Here is a 13992-nt window from a genome sequence, read left to right on the forward strand (position 1 = left end):
GTACCTCCCCCATACTCTCTAGAGTACCTTTACTGGAGCCCTGAGCTACCATGTAAGCAGTTGGACTGGTCTGAGGCTGCTTCTCTTGTAAGGAAGCCCAAACTAGCCCATGCAGAAAGACCACATGAAGAAGCCTGAGACTACATGAAGTAAAAGAGAGATACCCAGACTTTCAGCTGTCCCAGCTGTGCACTCTCTCCATCCCCCATCCGTAGCCCCACTATTCTAGCTCCAGCTACTGTCTGGAAATGACCCGAGCCAAAACTACCCAGCCAAGTACTTCCTGAATCCCAGACTCGCAGAAACTGAGAAGATTCTAAAATGATTATTGTTGTATTAAGTCACTCAATCTTGCAATCATTAGTTATGCAACAAGGGAATAAGGAATAAGAACTGTTTCTAGAGAAAGAGTAATAACTGTATGTGATATCTTTTGTAGTGATTTTTTTTTGGAAATTTTTTAAAGAGGAAGTTGTACACCAGATCATGTCTCTTTTGAGAAGATGTGTGTTCCTCCTTATATTGAGCCTGTAAAGTAACCTTTTCACTAGGAAAAAAAAAAAAGTTGAATTATTTTCAAGTGATTTTCTCTTTTGTAGTTGCAAAGCTTAAAATATCTATTGCTTTTTTTAAAAGAATTGTGTTAAAATATACACAACATAAAATTTACTCTTAGTGATATTTAGTCTGTTCACAATGTGGTGCAACCACAACCACTATGCAGTTCCAGAAAATTTTTATCACCCCAAAAGGAGACCCCCTTCCCCACTAAGTAGTAACTCCCTCTTCTCCCCTTCTCCCAGACCCTGGCAACTACTAATCTGATTTTTGAGTCTGTGAACTTGCCTCTTCTGGGTATTTCCTATAAATGAAATCATACATATGTGGCCTTTTATGTCTGACTTCTTTTACTTAGCATAGTGTTTTCAAGTTTCAGCTATGTTGTAGCATATGTGAGTACTTCATTCCTTTTTATGGGTGAATAATATTACATTGTGTGGATATACCACATTTGGTCTACCCATTCATCTGTTGATGGACGCTTGGGTTGTTTCCATTTTTTGGCTGTTGTGAACATTGGTATGCAGGTATCTGTTTGAGTCCTTGCTTTCAAGTCTCTTGGATACATAACTAGGAGTAGATTTGCTGTGTCATATGATAATTCTGTTTAACTTATTGAGGACCCTTTATCTTGCTTTTGGCAAAAGTAAATGGTAAGGCGTGGTGCTGAAGAGAACTGACTCTGTCTTCAAATGTGATAAAGCTAAGAACACAGCCGGTTTCTAATGAAGCCTAAGCTTGGGTAGTTTCCCAGGTTGACTACGTAGTGAGCAAACGTGATCAACATTGTAGGCCGTTTGAAAAAGAAGTGACCTGAACAGAGGGCTGTAACATGAAGACTTCGTTCTTAATGGTATAATGGCTAATGCTATGAAGTCAGACTGAGTTTGAATCCTGGCTCCTCCCCTTACTAGCTATATGACCACGGGCAAGTAAATTAATCTCACTGTGCTTCTCTTTCCTCACCAGTTGTTGTTTCATAGAATTGTTGCAAATATTGAATGAGCTAATATATGTGAATGGCATAGTACATTATCAGGCATATAGTGAGTGCTCAGTAAGGGGTAGCTACTGTTATCACTATTATATGCCCTGATGATTTTTAAAAAATTTTTATTGTGCTTTTTTTTTAGGTGAAAGTTTACCACACAAATTAGTTTCATATTTAAAAATTTATATACAAATCATTTTGTAACATTGGTTGCAATCCCTGCAGTGTGTCAGCCCTCTCCCCCTTTCTTCCCCGGGTTCCTCATGTATGTTCATCCAGGTTTCCTGTCCTTTCCTGCCTTCTCGTGGCTGCTTTTGGGCAAATGTTGCCCATTTGGTCTCATATACTTGATTGAACTAAGAAGCATGTTCCTCACATGTGTTAGTCTTTGTTTTATAGGCCTGTCTAGTCTTTGGCTGAAAGGTAGACTTCAGGAGTGGCGTCAGTTCTGAGTTATCAGGGTGTCTGGGGGCCATAGTCTCAGGGGTTCCTCCAGCCTCTGTCAGACCAGTAAGTCTGATCTTTTTTTTTCTGAATTTGAGTTTTGTTCTACGTTCTTTCCCACTCTGTCCAGGACCCTCTATTGTGATCCCTGTCAGAGCAAGTGGTGGTAATAGCTGGGCACCATCTATTTCTTCTGGGGTCAGGCTGGTGCCAGCTGTGTGCTCTGATGATTTTAAGCCCCAGGTCCAGAGACCCAGATCTAGTGAGAGGGAGTTGGTTAAGCAGTCCTGAGATTAAATTGCTTGTTTAAATTAAATTGTGTCTTCAGTGGCTACCCTGTTACTTCCCCATGCAGTGGACAGGACAATTCCAGACCTGCTTGTCCTGCCCAAGCTGATAGTTTTTCCCATAGAGGGGAGACAGTTTCTCAGCCAAGAGCATAAAGTGCTAAGCTCCTTTGCCAAAATGTCCTAGTAAGTATCAATGTTTTATTGTAGAATTTAACATTTAAATTAAAAATACGTAGTTTGCTCTTAGCAAAATAGAATTAAAAGGAAATTACCTTAATTTGGTAAGGGGTGTGTATAAACCATATTTAATGGTGAAATACTGAATACTTTCACACTGAGGTAAGGAACATAACAAAGCATGCCCCTTCACCACTTTTATTCAACGCTGTACTGGTGATCCTACCAGGGCAAGGGGGAAAAAAAGATTAAAATCAGAAAACAAGAATTAAAACTGTTATTACTCAGAGATGACATGATTGTCTATGTAGAAAATCCAACAGAATCCACAAGCTATTTGAAGTAGTAAGTGGTTTTACATGGTGTCTTAGTTATTTAGTGCTGCTATAATGGAAACTCTGGTGGTGTAGTGGTGAAGAGCTACAGCTGCTAACCCAAAGGTTGGCAGTTCAAATCCACCAGGAGCTCCTTGGAAACCCTATGGGGTAGTTCTACTCTGTCCTGTAGCGTCGCTATGAGTAAGAATCAACTCGATGGCAACGGGCTTGGGCTTGACGTAACAGAAATACCACAAGTGGATGGCTTTAACAAACAAATTTATTTTCTCACAGTCCTAGTAGACTACAAGTCCAAAATCAGGGCATCAGCTCCAGGGAAAGGCTTTCTCTCTCTGTCGGCTCTGGAGGAAGGTGCTTCTCATCAGTCTTCCCCTGAACTAGGAGTTTCTCTGGGCAGGAACCCCGGGCCCAAAGGATGTGCACTGCTCCCAGTGCTACTTTCTTGGTGGTATGAGGTCACCCTTTCTGCTTGCTTCCCTTTCATTTTATCTCTTGAGGGACAAAAGGTGGTGCAGGTCACATCCGATGGAAACCCCCTTAACATTGGATCAAGGATGTGACCTTAGTAAGGGTGTTACAATCCCACCTTAATTCTATTTAATGTAAAGTTACAATCACAAAATGGACAACCACACAATACTGAGAATCGTGGTATAACCAAGTTGACACATATTTTTGGGGGGCACAATTCAATCCATGACACATGGTATCTGGAAACAAGGCCCAGATATAAAAATTAAATTGTTTTATATATATATATATATATATATATATACCATTGCCGTTGAGTTGATTCCAACTCATAGTGACCCTGTAGCAGAGAACAGGACTGCCCCACAGGCTTTCCGAGGAGCAGCTGGTGGTTTGGAACTGCCGACCGTTTGGTGAGCAGCCGAGGTCTTAACTACTGGACCACCAGGGCTCCTTCTATATACTAGTAACAAACAATTAGAAAATTAAATGAAAACATACCATTTTATCATAAAACCTTGAATACCTTTAAGGGTAATTTCTGATTTATTCTCTTATGTTAGACCTTTATCTCACAGAACATGCGACTCCACTACATTCATGTTGCAAGGAGTGATTTAATTTCAGCAAAATAATATTATCTGTCACACTAAATTACTCTAGTTACTTCTAATGATGTTGGCTTACATTCTTGTTCGTATGTAATTTATTATTGTGCTTGGTTTTGTAACTGCTTAAGAGTGAGAGCATAGCATACCTAGTTATTTTATTTGTGTTACTTTAATATTATACTATTAATTATTCAATATTATAATAGAATCATTTAATATTTAATTAATATTTAGTATTTAAATTTTTTTATTTATTAATGTTATAATATTTAAATATAATTTATTCAATATTATAATGTAAAATTTATTTAATAGTTTTTTAATACTGTAATATAAAAAATGTAAAGAAGGGGCACTAGAATTTTTGTCCCTTAAAAGGGATAACTTAACTTTACTCAGTGGGCTGCCTTGGCTCAGTGTGGTTATGGGGCTCACCCTGAATGCAGTGGACTGGTAAATTAACTGCCAGCTTCTTATTCACCTATTGGCAAAGATCAGAAGATATTGTGAGGTGATGTAAATGCAATTTAAAGTTTATTGGGATTATACTTCGGTAGCCCTATATATGCGAGTCGGAATCGACTCGACGGCAGTGGGTTTTTTGTTGTTTGTTTAATATACATGTGAAGTAGGAGTTCAGAGGAAAATCTGGATTAGGAAAGAAAATGGGATTTAAATTATTACCGAACAGAAAGGTGATGATGATGACGACTGATGTTGACGATGGTGGCAGCTAACATTTACCGAGCATACTCAATGATCAGCACTGGGCTAAGTGTGTTGTGGATTATTTCACTCCATCTTTAGAACAGCCCTTTGAGGTAGGTGCTGTAATCATCCCCAGTTTACACATAAAAGAACCCGAGTTAAGTCATTCGCCCCAGAGATTCAGCTGGGATTCAAGCCCAAATATGTTGCCTCCAGTCCTGAGAACTGAATCTTCTCAGGTGAGTGGGGAGGGGCAAGGAGGGCATTTTGGGGAAGACCCCTAACACTAATCTAGGTACGAGGAAGGGGGTGGCGTCTGCAGAGGAGGGGACGAGGGGCAGGAGAGGACGTCAGCATCGAACCAGAGCTGGACAGAGGAGTGGAGACTAAGGAATATCAGGACAGGTAAAAAGAATGAGATAGTCTTCTTAACTGCTGTGGGGAGTTTGATACGATACACTGAGAATGGGACAAGCAGGGCGCCGATGACACATAGTTAGCAGTTATGTAGAAAAGAAATACAGGCGCGTGTTTGTGTGTGCGATTGGATATTTGGGTGCGTTGGAGCAATCTGGAAAGATATAATCCCAAATTTTAACTGTGTTCACGTCAGCCGAGGATGCAGGCTACAGCCGTTAGTTGCGATGCCCAAAGGGAACTTGAACTTTGATGTACTGTTTGTGTTTTGTGTTTGTTTCCTGTTGCTTTGCAAGCAAGAGGACTGCATTCGTCTAGGTGATTTGAAAAGGGTAGGGTATTGATACAAACGGTTAAAATGAAATGTGGGTGTAATTTGAGAATTTCATATTCAGATTAGGCCCATGTCCAAAGTTCTGGACTGGAAGATGGCAGGACTCTTTATAGTTGGAGGGCTGATGTGGCCTCAGGAGGAAGGGGAAAAACAAACTGTTACTTAATTGATAGAGAAGACAGGATTGTTACTGATTAGCCCTATTTTTTTTTTTTTTTTTTTTGGTGAAAGACCATTTGGAGTTTTTAAAATCTGCACATTGGCACAGGAATTTAGAAAGCATTCTAGGGGAGAAAGCCTCCTGTCCAGTTACCTGGGCCCAGGGTGGGGCTGAGAGTCAGAATAGGAAGGCAGTGCTGCTTGCGGGGGTCTCATCTATCAATTTCTCACTCCATGACCAGGCTGGGAAGCAGGTTCTCCTGCGCGGTGGTCTGCAGCGTTTTTCAAATGCCTACAAAGCCCTAAGTGGTCGATTCTGTATATTGTAGATGGTGAAGTGAGATCCGCACTTCTGAGCTACTACCAGAAAAGAAAATGTGCAAACACTTTAGAAGGCTGGGGACGTTGGGACTGGACTGAAGCAGGAGAGAAGAGGCGCTGGTGTGAAGGGTACGTAACAGCGAGATTATAAAGCCCAGTGTGTGGCAGCCAAGGACTCTCATCTCCAAGTTTTTCATGTGATCGGGGACACTGTGTGCCATAGTTATAGCATGTTGGTGTGGATGTATCTTCTCTCTGGCGGAGTGTCAGTGAAGAGTTTCCCCTGTTTCCAGGTACCTGAGGGGTTTTATAATGCAGTGGCTGCAGGGCCAAGCCAAGGACAGCAGCAGTTGTGTGCCAGGCAATGTTCTAAGCACTCTACATGTATTAGTGCATTTAATTCTCACAGCACCACCAGAGGGAGGCACTGCCGCTGCCTTCATCCTAGAGACGGGGCGCCTGGGGAAGACAAGGCCCATTACTGAGAGGACGTAGCCTTCTGTTGGTGGGGCCTCTTCCCATCACAGAAACCTTGCTTCTTTCTCCCTTTTGTCATACATTTTCCCACTGCCTTTCTTCTCCTTCCCATTTTTCACTTTATGTTATATTTCATAGAATCATAGATCTCCACGTTGAAAGGGAATTGGCATCAAACGGATATCAGTATAGGTCACAGTGACAGATTGTATTTTCCCAAAATGGCCACAGCAGTAATGCTGCTTTTCCAGAACCTTGCCACTCCTCCATGAAGCTGGGATTCTGCTGACCTTTCCCTGGGTCTGGTTGGGACCCTGTGGCAGACAGCCTTTGACAGAAAGAATGTGGCTTCCTCCTGGCTCTTGCATTCTCTTGGGATGCTCACCCTTAAGACCCAGCAGCCGTATTGTGAGGAAGCCCAAGCCACAGGGGAAGCCCACGTGTAGGTGTTCCAGTGAACAGCCACCCAGCAGCCCACTGAGAACAAGAACCAGCCTCCAGGCACGTGAGTGAGTCTTTTGGGGGCTCCAGCCCCTAGCCTTCAGGCTGCCCCAGCTGATGCTGAGTGGAGCAGCTATGAGCTGTCCTTATCTTGATTGTAAAAGACACAGGAAGTGAAAAAGAAACCTTTATCCTTGAAAGACTAACCGTATCTTGATTGTAAAGGTTTGTCTTTCAAGGATAAAGGTTTCTTTTTCACTTCCTGTGTCTTTCCTGTTAGATGAAACTTCTTTGTGTTTGACTTTATAAATAACCTTAATAAAATGCAAGTGAATGAGATAAATAACAGGAACAGGGACACAGCTATGACGTTTAATTAGGTTGTCATCCAAGTGGAAGGTATTTTCAAGGGCAGGAAGCAGATGGGCAACCTTGGAGCCCTGATTGTGTATGCTTGCAGAAGTACGTGACATCTGCGTCCGTGTCGGCCTTTGCTCCGAGGAATCGTGTACTGCCTTTTTGACCTCGTATTTAATTGTGTGTGGGTGTGTATGTGTGTGTGGTGTCTTTGGTCCACTACCTGATTGCAGCTACTTGAGAGCTGTGAACAAGTATTATGTTTGCATTATCTAGAATGTCCAGTACTGGACCCTACACTTAGCTTGGCTGGAAGCCGACTGGCCTAGGCTGGCCTCTAGCTGGGATGGCTCACCTCTGCTGTGCATGTCTTTCCTACTCTGGCAGCTTAGCCTGAGCTTGTTCCCATGGAAGGAGGATGCCAGGAGAGGGACCGTGAAAGGCTTCTTGAGGCTTAGGCTTGAAAGTGAGGCAGTGTCCCTGCTGCTGCATTCAGTTGGCCAAAGCAGTACACACAGGCCAGCCTAGATTCAAGAGGCGGGGAGAGAAACTCCAGCTCTCGGTAGGAGGAGCTACAAAGCCACATTGTAAAGGGTGTAGATACTGGGGAGAGTGAGAATTATGGCCGTCTTTACAATTCTCAATACCAAGTAGAATACAAATATTTTACCAAGGGGATGAAACATTAACAATAGAGATGTTGGAAAGGAAACCACTTGCATTGCATTAAGACAAAATCCAAGAGGATTGAGAAAAGACCATAGTAAGAAGAGATGGACCCAGAAAGGAAGAACTATGGGAGATTCCCCCCCTTCTCCATCCCCTTAAATCCGTAGACGTGAGCCCTGGGTCCAGCTGGGGGCAGAGCACAGGGCTGGTGATTGGTAGTAAAGAGTTTCCTTTCCTTCACTGTTCCTTTCTCCTCTGTTGATGACAAAGGGTGGCAGGCGATGAGGGGTTAGCATCCAGATGAAAGGTTTAGCGTGAGGCAGTCACTTCTGTTGACTAAATCCGTTGAGAGACCTCTGCTAAATTTGACAAACCTGGGTTAGCACTAGTTCTGTTTATCTTCCTGCCTTCGAAGTTTTGATTTCCATTACGGTTTGCCTGATGGGCTTTGTTTGCTGGACGTGTAGGGGTGGAGCCCCAAAAGGGAAAGGGGAAAGGTTAAACGATCTAAGTTTGTTTCCTGTGTGTTTTTCCAGGTGGAAATTAAGGAAGGCTTTTCAGTTTACAAGTCTCAGTGTCTTAACACCGCCACTGCTTTTATTCCCTCATTTAATGGTCACAGAAGGCCCTATAGAGTGAGATTGACATCATCATCTTCATTTCACAGATGGGGAGACTGAGGGCTTACATAACTCACGCAGGATTACACAGTTAGTTGCAAAGATAACATTTAGCCCCTTTCCCTTCCCCCTTGCTGCAGTGTGGATGGGAGGGCTGGAGGGTGTGGGACTGAAAGGGCGGGCTGGTGGCATGACATCACTGGTGGAGAACTCATTGGCAACAGTGGGCCAGTTACCTTTGGAATTGTTCTCACCTTCGTCTGGGCTATTGGTAACGGGTAATTTTGAGTACCAGCCAGGTGATCCCCCTTAGCTGAGCCCCCCGAGGCCCTCCAAAGGCTGGGTTGCACAATGATTAAGTGCTTGGCTGCTAACCAAAAAGTTGACAGTTTGAACCATCCAATCACTCTGAGATAGAAAGACCTGGCAGTCTGCTTCCATAAAGATTACAGCCTGGGAAACCCTATGGGGAAGTTCTACCCTGTCCTGTGGGGTCGCTGTGAGTCGAAATCAACTTTGGCGGCATCGAACAACAATTTCACGTTACCCCATCGTGTTATCCCAAGGGATGCTCTGGCACTGTCTAGAGCAGGCCCTAGCCGCCTGGCCACAACTGAAGTTTTCACCACTCACGTCTGTGCTGAGAACTGTTTCTGGAAATTTCTCCCACACCTTAGCCACAAGACTGAGGTGCACAGTCCGACTGGCATCTCCCATAGGTGCTTCTCTTTCATTCTCCGGTTCTCAGGTTGCTCCTCTCCTTGATGCAATGGGATTCCACTAACTAAATACAGTGGATGAAGAATGCTTTGTTTTTCTTGTAGTTTGCCCTGCTGAGTGTTTAGTTAAAGGCCAGTGCTGCCATCAGCTGGCTGAGAATTTTAAAGTAGCTTAGTGAAAAAAGAAGGTAGAATTTATTCTCATTCTCTTTATTCTTCTCAGTCCTACCCTGTTCCTTCCAACACTAGCAGATGTAGCTTAAAAGTAGAATAATAACAAGGATAAGCAAGCCTTTCTTGAAAATAAGTAGCATTTTTGAAAGCTTGCTATGAGCCAAATCCTTTACATATTCTTTGTCCTCACAACAGCTCTGCCAGGTATTTTTGCTCCCATTTTACAGATGAGGAAGCTAAGGCACTGAGAGGTGAAGGCATTCATGTGTTGTGGTGTGTCTGGCCCACTCAAGTGCTCAATGGTTGTTAGTTGTTATTTGTAAAAACGAGGCTGTGTCCTAGTTAGGGTCAAGGACTAGGGTGCAGATATTTATATGGGTGGAGGTGCCTGCAGTGTAATGAGGGAGGGGGAGGATGGGGCAGAGAGGGACGAGGCCATATAGGATGCATCAATGAGCAAGTTACATGGTGGGCAGTTGGCCCAGTTCCAGCGGGATCCGTGACAGATCTGTAGGACATACTTTGGAATTTTCCCAAGGGACATGGAAGCTGAGGTATTCTTGGGAGAAAGTGTGGGGACCTGTGTAAAACAATCATGAACTTCATAGCTGTATCCTGCATGTTGTCATCCACGTGTCCAGACGAGGAGAAAGGGACAACCTGTAATACAGTCCTTCCCTTTGCTTCCTGACCTTCCCCCTTGCTCTCTGCACCGGCTCTTACTGTGTAGCAAGCCACCCCAAACTCAGTGGGGGAAGTTGATAATAAGCATTTATTTAGCTCCTGCCGCTGAGGGTTGGCTGGAGTTCGACTGATCTAGGTTGGGCTCAGCTGGACAGCTCTGCTGATTTTGGCTGGGCTAATTAATAAATAAATAAATAAAATTTTTTTTTAATGCATGCAGCTGAGGGTCGACTAGTTCAGGCTGTGTTCAGCTGGATGACACTTCCAACGGCTTTAGGCCCAGCTAAGCTTGGCTTCTTGTGAGGTCTAGGTTCAGGTCTGTTCCACCTGAATACATTCTAAGTCAAGGTATGTGGGCAGTGGCCACCAGAGAGAAGCTGCCCTCCTGACAGTGGCAGAGGTTCAGGAGGACAAGCAGAAGCACAAGAGGCTTCTTGAGGCCCAGACTTGGAACTGGCATACTGTCACTTCAGTCTTACTCTGTTGCCCAAAGCAGGTCATATGGCTGAGCCCAAGTCAAGAGGCAGAGAAATTCCACCTTTGCAGGAGGAATTTCTACTCTTGGTCTAGGCTTAAAGCCAACAAGGCAGTCTACCATGCTTCCTCTGCCTTCTGCCAAACTGGGAAAATATGAAATAAAAAGTTTACCAATGCCAGTTTTAGTTGTCGCTTTGAGCAAAATCCAAAATTCTTCACGATACTCTAATTCGTTATTAACGGGAGATGAAATGGTTATTAACACCGGCACACCCTTAGGTTCCAGAAATGTTTTTGTTACCTTAGACCTTAGGTGGGGCTTGTTCCTTATCTTGTACCATGGCTTTGTTCATTTTAGACTTATGAAGTGTTTGGAGTTGTTGAGTTTGTTCCTTCTGCAATGAAAATGCTTTTTCACCTCAGCAGCTACCTGAATGGTCACACTTGGAATCAGTACATACTCATTGCTCAAGCTCATCAGAATGGAATAAGAGCAGCAAGTAGAGTGAATAAATTGTCAGTTATATTGATGTGTGTATTTCCCTACATTTCATGAGAAGGCTTGGAATTTTGTAAAAATATCATTTATTTGCTTCTCCCGATACATTCGCTCTCTCCTCTGGCATGAATACAATTTAGCTGGAAGAAGAGGCAAAGTTTTTATATTGGTTGGAATTTACAGCCATAAATTTACAGGACTTTTTCCAAGTTAGCATGGAAAAGACTTGCAGTTTTATGCTTTTTGCAAGTTATAAGTCATAAAGCATATGCTAAGGGTGGCTTGACTGTTGTGTTCTTGGCTGTGGATGGTCTATGGAAGAAACCTAAGCCCTGAGTGCTTAAATGCCTTTCCAAACACTCCTGAGTTATTTATACTGTGTCTCTGCGTTGGCCAAGCAGACAGTGAAGGAAAATAGAACCCGATGCTTGTGTCTTAATGACGCCCCTCATTTAAGCTGATAGAGCCTTCTCATTAAACCATTAATGAAATCATATGCATTATTAACTCCATTAAAATGGCCTGTGGACTAAGTATCTTGTTTCCATCTTCATGTATGTATAAGGATTGGCTAGAAGATGCAAGGTGTGTGAGCTAATTAATAAATGTTACTTGGTGGCGTGTAAATGTAGGTTACCATTGTGGGAAAGTGGGGCCCAGTCCTGGGAGCCCCTGTGGGATGGTGTTAGACCTCATCTTGGGGTTGTTTCACCCAGAAAGGGAGAGAGCTGGGACACTAATCCACCAACTCTCATCTGTCATTGGGTGGGAACTATTCCAGAGGGCAATAACTCCCTGGCACATCTGGCTGTCCATGAGTGAGCCAGGTATGCTCCTGTCACCAGTCTTCAGAAAGTGAGTCACAGGTACTTGCAGAGGGAACCCCTTGACATGTATGGGAATGGCTGGTGCATCAGGGATATGGGTGAGGCACCAACAGCATCCACTGCTGGGATGTTCTGGATGGATTAAGGTATCGGGTGCTTGGGAGCTTCAGAGGAATGGAAGTAGGGTGTTGTAGCCTTAAAAACTAAGCACTAAAAAAAAGCACTACAGAAGCTAAATACCTCAAAGTCTTTGAACTGAATAAAGAAAGGAGAGCATTTTTTTTTTTGCATGACTACTTAATTTATTTAAATTTTGTAACAGCCCTGCAATGGAATGTTATGCAATCACTGAAAAAAAAAAAAAAAGAGGAAGAGCTATTGTGCTGACATGAAACTATCTCCAAGTTATAGTTTTGGATATAAAAAAAAGCACATTACAAGCAATGTTTAGAGTATGCTCCAATTTTTTTAAACAGATTAATTGGGGTAAAAGTTATATATCTTAAAATTTCACCTATCCTTAAATGTACAATTTTCAGTGTTTTAGTAAGTTTATACAGTTTTCTAGAAATTTTATATAAATGGAATCACACAATATGTAGTCTTTTGGCTACTTTCGCTCGGTGTACTTTTTTTTTTTTTTTGGTTTATCCATCCTATAGTTTGTATCAATAGTTTGTTCCTTTTTATTGCTGACTAGCATTCCATTATATAGGTTGTCACATTACATTAATGATACATTACATTCTACAGTTGATGGACGTTTGGATTGTTTTTAGTTATATTGTTATGACTAATGCTGATTCGATCATTGATGTACAAGTTTTCACGTGGGCACGTATTTTTATTTCTCTTGGTAGATACCTAGGAGTGGAATTTCTGGACTGTATGGTAAATGTATGTTTAGTTATCTAGGAATTTGTCAACCTGTTTTCCAAAGTGACTGTACCATTTTACATCCCCACCAGCAATGTATGAGGAGTCCAGTTTCTCCACATCCTTACCAACAGTTGGTATTGTCAGTCTTTATTTATCATTTTGATAAGTGGGTACTGGCACCTTATTGTTGTTTTGATTTGCATTTCCCTCATGGCTAAAGATGTCGAGCATCTTTTATGTGCTTATTTGCCATTTGTATCTCTTCTTTCATGAAGCGCCTGTTCTTTTTTTGCCCATTTTTGTATTGAGTTGTTTGTCTTCTTGTTGAGCAGTAAGGGTTCTGGACTATTCTTGCAACTTTTTCTTTAAGTTCAAATTATTTCCAAATAAAAAGTTAAAAAAAATCCTGGCTCCCATTACCTCTCCCCTTCCCCTCCTCCCCCATTAGATTGTAGACTCAGATAGAATAATTAACAGGAAAGGAGAGATCATGTTTTAGATCTTCCAGAAATAGTCATTGTATGGCAAAAATTGATACGTTAGATCTTTATTAAATCAACTTTTTAAAAAACTTTTTGTCTTTACTACTTTTTCCCATTTTGAATGGGAAATTGGTGATTAAAAAAAAACTCCAGATGTTGGATAAAGAAAAACATGAAAGGGATTATCGTCATCTTCCTTTCTTCAGTACTGCAGAACTCACTCAGTTTCCTTGGCCTTTTCCCATCCATCATGGTCCAGGGCCCTTGCCATCTATCCACCTTACAGTGCAGGGCCAGACTATAAGAAGAGAGGGATGGAGCAGAGCCATCCAGCCACCCCTCTCACAGCCTGAATGCAGACCCATGCAGCACCACAGGAGACTTTCCACTCTAAGTCCACTCCACGCTGGCCTTTTGCACAATCAGCACCATTCATAGGGGTTCGCCTCTTTTTCACTTCCCACTAAATCTACTACTTATTTCTATTATTTCTCACATAGTGAAAGTGAACCAAATATATGCCCGTAGCTAAATTTACCAAGTTCAAACAGAAATTAATGGACTACTTAGCCAACAGCAGAGGAGAGGAAAAAAGAAAAAAAAAAAAAAACCAATGATATGAAAAAGAAAGATGTTCCAATCCACTTGCTATCTCTTTGACTTTGGCCAGGCTGGCTTGTACTTACTGACTTTCAGTTCCACAAATATCTAGTAAGTGTCAGTTATTCACCCGTTCTTTCATTGGTTCAGTAAACCTGGATGGACACCTGTCTTGGTCAGCCAGTGCTGCTATGACAGAAATACCGCAAGTGGATCACTTTAACAAAAAGAAGTTTATTCTCTCACAGTCCAGTAGGCTAGAAGT

General features: G+C 42.3%; 1 protein-coding gene across 6 annotated transcripts in view; it reads left to right on the plus strand.

Annotated features, from left to right (window-relative positions):
- The window catches only part of RIN2 (Ras and Rab interactor 2), a 268726-nt gene that overhangs the window by 44016 nt on the left and 210718 nt on the right, over positions 1-13992 (plus strand). For 4 of the 6 annotated variants that reach the window (XM_049869985.1, XM_049869993.1, XM_049869988.1 and 1 more), the window contains exon 2: positions 5831-5951. The exons of the other annotated variants lie outside the window; for them this stretch is intronic. The gene's annotated coding sequence lies outside the window, so the exon portion shown is untranslated. The remainder of the gene's footprint in view (positions 1-5830; positions 5952-13992) is intronic. 6 annotated transcript variants of the gene reach the window in all.

This window comes from Elephas maximus, chromosome 25 (genome assembly GCF_024166365.1).
Source record: "Elephas maximus indicus isolate mEleMax1 chromosome 25, mEleMax1 primary haplotype, whole genome shotgun sequence".
NCBI classification, from domain to species: Eukaryota; Metazoa; Chordata; class Mammalia; order Proboscidea; family Elephantidae; genus Elephas; species Elephas maximus.